We start from the raw sequence: 5349 nt of genomic DNA, 5'->3' as shown, positions 1-5349 counted from the left end.
ATTATTGCGAGAAATTTAATATTATATTTCAATTCTAAAGTTAGAATTGGAATTAGAAGGAAAAATGTTAAGAAAAGCTCGAAATAAGGTACATGGACTAAAGTGGTAATTTAGCCACTACGACTTAAAATGGAAGTTATTTCGCCAAGGTCCGCGAAATGTTTTATAGTATATGTGGTAAAAGTTTCGGGTCAATCAGAGACCTTTTAAAATTTGGACGCGGATACGTTTTGGGCTAAATTGCAACTTTTGAAAAGTTCAAGGGCCAAAACGTAAATTAGCCAAATAAGTATCGAGAATAGCAATTCAAAGATTATTGACGGAAAAATAATAATTATGAATTAAGTATTATTTATTGGATATAAATAATACGTACGGAATTGAGTTAAAAAGGATAATTTAACCGTTAGGTTAAATTAGAAAGTTTAAAAGAGAAATGGTTAAAGTTGAACAATTTAAGGGTTAAACTGGCTAATTAGCCAAGATATATGTAAAAGAAATGAAGAATCAGATGAGGAAAGGAAGGTTACAGAAAGAACGAGGGAAATGTGACGATCGACTTCGATCCGCCGCGGTTTCGCCGTTTCTCGTCGAAATCGCGAGTTCTTTATATCGATTCGTTCAGAATTCGATTCTCTATCATCGTTAAGCTTCAAATAGAGGTAAGCTTGACGTTTTTATTGTGAGAATTAGTAAATTAGGGTTATATCGTTTTAACGAATTAAACGAATTGTAATCGCGTTTCTATAGTCGTATTTGGTGAGATTCGAATTGGGTTATATGTTAAAATGAAGTGGAAGCATGTCGGGAGTGCCGGAAAGCGGCGAAGCGCCCGGAAAATGACTTTTCCGGGGGCTGTCAAGGGTGTGCGTTCGCACACATTGAGTGTGCGTTCGCACACTCCTTGAATTTTGGGGTGTGCGTTCGCACACTCATTGTGTGCGTTCACACACTACCTAAATGTTGCCAGATTGAGAAACCCTACGGTCAGTTTATAGATTTACCTCTTAGGAACGCCTCTGTCCAATTTTATCTCGATCCAACGGTTCAATTGGGAGAGATCGTCGTTTTACTAAACAGTGTCAGTGCGCAGGCAGCACCTGCGCATTGTCCTGAAAACTACTTGAAACTTCATTGGAATGAAACTAAACCCTAAAGTTTGAAGGTATCATACGTATTGGAATACGATTAAGAGATATAACAAGTATCTCGACTAAGTATTAGAATACGATTAAGGTTAAAAGTCGTATTTGAACTACGATTATATTAATCTAAGTTTATAACTTAGGGTTTTGATATTAAGCCTACGTTTATGGATTAAACGTACAGGTAACTCGACTAAGTAACTGACGTATCGACGAGCTACCAAGCCATTGGGCCGGAGTGGTTACGTGATTGGACAATGCATGGAGCTTACGATTATAATAATGCAGTTTTGGATAGCGGTCACTGTGAGTGGCAAATTTACTTTCGCGTATTATTAGTATAAAAGTTATTTTCTTATATTACGAATATTGTTATTAAATATCTCGTATCTATATGATTTGCTCATATAAGCTGTTTTGTTTGATAGATTTGATTATATGAATGTTGTTGTATTCGTTGTTTTGGAGATAAGTGTCTAATGTGCGGTCCGAAGAGACCAACTACCTATTGGGTGTCAATAGGCTACATGATCATTGGTGAGTCAGTCTAGAGTACTTGACTTTATGATTAAGAATTAATATATGTTTATGCATAATATGTTATGAATTTGATACGAGAGTGAACTCGGCTACGGTGTAGTCTGGAAGTCCCCGTATCTAGTGGGCTGGGCCCACCAGTGGCTGGGCCACCAGTGAGTTGGACTCACACTTTATGATTTCGATACGAGTGAGCACTCGGCTACGGTGTAGTCTGGAAGTCCCCGTATCTAGTGAGTTGGACTCACACCTTTGAAATTAATAATGTTGCTTATATCATAAATTTATATATGTAATAAGCGTGTGACGCTATATTTTGATAATACTATAAGTAACTTGCAAACTCACTCAGTATTTTCCCAAATACTGACCCCTCACTCTGATGTTTGCAGGTAGACAGAGTCGGATCAGACAAACCATCTCCACTGTGCCAGAAGTCATTGGACTTGCACAAGTTTGGGTTCCTAAAGCTGCAGTAGTCAGTAGGTGTCGATATTAGATAGATATTTTGACTTCAAACATTATTTTATATTGTAAACGCTAGTATAATATTTTAATATTTATAAATGCTTTATCCGAAAGAGTTTTCCCGGAAATGTTTTATACATAATATTATACTTTTAAATGCGAAAAATTATTAGTGGTTTTAGGCTTGCTACGGGTTTCGGAGCTATCACTCCCATTCCCTAGCGCCGGTCTCGGCTCAATAATTTGGGTCGTGACAGTAACCTTCTTCTTCATTTGAAAATGAAGTTACAGACCTCATTTTCATCCAACTTCACGATCATCTTCGACATAGCTTAGGTTTCTCGTTTATAAACCAAATTTGACGGTTTTTGTTGCAAAACGATCATAACTCGAAGGGCTATCAAGGTGAGCATGTCGTTTTGCCATTCGTTTGATTTTTTTATGGGTTTTTGATATAATAGTTAGGGTTACGGCAAAACCGTATCGATGTTACGTATTTGATTCGTTTTAAGCATGTTTCCTATGTTTGTGATTGATTGGAGTGTCGTTCTAATGATAGGTAGGAGCGGAATTGTCGGAAACACGTCGGAAACATGTCGAAATGGTGTTGTGGGTCGGAAATCGCGTCCTCGCAATGTGAGGGCAAGCCTCACGACGTGAAGGGACCCCTCACGAAGTGAGGAAGGCTTGACACGCCACGCCAAGCTTGTTTTGTCATGGGAATGACATCCCAAGACCCGTATGATACATTTCAGCTTAAATTTGACCTATAGACTCCAAAAATGTGAAATTTGGACATAGAACATGAAGCTTTTGATTAGGGTTTTGATATACGGAGTTAGACGTTTAGGTTTAAGGTTTAAGTCATAATCCTCAAGCCGTATAGAGCTAGTATCGAAGATCGATAAGTAACAATGGAATGAACGCGATTAGAACTTGACGAGTTACGTATATGTTTATATCTCGAGTCTAGAATACCTATAGAGTTAGATTCTTACTCGAGTTATGTTTGTTTGTTTCCTAGATCCGGTGAGGCAACCAGCTACCGGACAAGGAGCTTGATGGGTGTCGTGTGATGAAAGTTTTTAGAATAGCAAGGAGTGAGTTTATATGTGTTTACATTTGATGTATTGAAAATGCATTGCTTTCAATATGCAAATTGTTTTATATGAGTTGCATAGCATGATTTATTATCGAAAATGCTTTGTGAGAAATACACGCATCATCATCTTGAAACCAGTAGAGATCCGATGAAACATGCTTTCCTATTGGGCGACAATGGGAACTACGTAATCACTAGTTAAGTTCAAGCTATATGTTCTTTGTTTGTTATGAAGACGATACAAGGTTAGCTTGGTAAAACCATCCCGCGACCTGTATCTAATGAGTCACCTAGGTTGAAATATCCCAGGACTCATATCGATCATTGGATTTGAGTAATGGTACTAGTCACCTTGGTTGAACTATCCCGGGACTGTACTAGATGGTATTGGCTGACTTGGTTGAACTATCTAATAACCTATCATCAGGATTAAGTAATCGTTTGATCGCAAAGAAGAATTCAGTTCAGAAAATTCGATGAATCAAGGATTAGGGTTTCTATCGGAAGTTATATTCGGATGCATATGAATGAATGATTTATAGTATTGTTTTGTTTTATAGAATACTCACTTGTAAACTATGAACTCACTCAGTTTTGACTGACCCCGTTGTTTTAACCACTTTTAGGTAAATAGTCTTTTGACGTGACAGACTTCAATCCTTGCTTCAGAAGTCTGTGTTTAGAAGTATGTACAAAGGATGTTTCAATCGATAGCACTGCAGTAGTGCAGTCCTAGATGTTTATGTGGTTTTGTCAAACGGTTTTATGTATCGTCTATACTCTAGTATTTTGTAAAACTTGAATAGTTTTATCTGCGCTAAAACCATTTGCTTTTGATGTGCGAAACAGGGCAGTGCTTGATGTGGCATCGCATTGTAAGACCCTAGTTTCTATGTATAGTTTTTAAAATATGAATAGATGTTTGATATGGAATCGTTTTAAAAGCCTTTCTGAAAACGTTTTGCATGTTTGTTATTTGTTTTTTTTATCACAAAATATTTATGGTTGTTTTAGGCTTGCTATGGGTTTCGGAGCTACCACTCCGATTCCCTAGCGCCGGTCTCGACTCGAGATTTCGGGTCGTGACACAAAGAATGGAAGAAAGACGCCAAAGCCTGGTAGAAAGACACCAGCATTCGTTAAGTGTGGAATAATTAACAGAATCCAGGCACTCATTCGATAGGGTTGCCCTTTGGACGGCCAAGGGGATGCTGTCACTTCTACAAATCTAAGAAGATCCAGACAGGATAATTACTGGGATCCTATCCATCGGATCACACTCAGGACGGCTGAGAGTTTATAGCTCCATTCCACGGGGCACGCACTCAGGCAGCCCAAGTTCAACGGCAGCTGTGAAAACTACTCCAAGCCAGATGAGGAGTATACCAGAACCAGAGGTGCATGAGGTCAGAGTCATGCACTACGACGGGTAATGCTCAGGCTAGGGCATTACCATACCACCAGGCGAGCGAGCCCCTCCGATGGTGGGCAGTATCCTTGTCGCTTGTCTAATAGCAAGTCGCTTCTTTAACGCAAATTGACCTACTTCGTCAATTCTCGTTAAAGAGGAGGCAAACTGTAGACACCTATTTTTCAGACAGGTAAAAAGTGATAAGGAACTAAAGCGTCCAATGATGATTTCCAGAACAATCCGTCCGGCTGACGAGCTTTCGATTCGCTTGTTGGAATCTAAGCAGGCGTAATCTATGCACAGCTGCAAACTTGGAGGATTAAAATGCAATTAGGTGTAAATAGCCCATAAAAATCCAAAGCGATTGTAATCTAAGTCCAAAAATTGGACTAATTGCAATGTCTTAGATGTTTATAGGCCAATTTGCACGTTTTACGGACTGGAATTGACCATATCCAAACCTATAGGACTTTCTTTTGGTGCTACCTTGTGAGGTAGTACTTATTTCCGGATTTTTGAACAGTTGCGTACTTTTTATGAATATATGTTGCTTTTTCTTTATCTACGAAGAATCAAATTGTTGACTATATCATTCGTTTGTGTCATAGGTCTGTGACTAGCTTCTACTGGAGGCATCGAACCGAAAAATGATAAAGTTTGAAGATTCTCCAGATGAAGAGAAACTC

Source organism: Mercurialis annua, linkage group LG6, assembly GCF_937616625.2.
Source record: "Mercurialis annua linkage group LG6, ddMerAnnu1.2, whole genome shotgun sequence".
In the NCBI taxonomy this organism is placed as follows: Eukaryota; Viridiplantae; Streptophyta; class Magnoliopsida; order Malpighiales; family Euphorbiaceae; genus Mercurialis; species Mercurialis annua.
Note: the sequence above shows the minus strand (reverse complement) of the source record.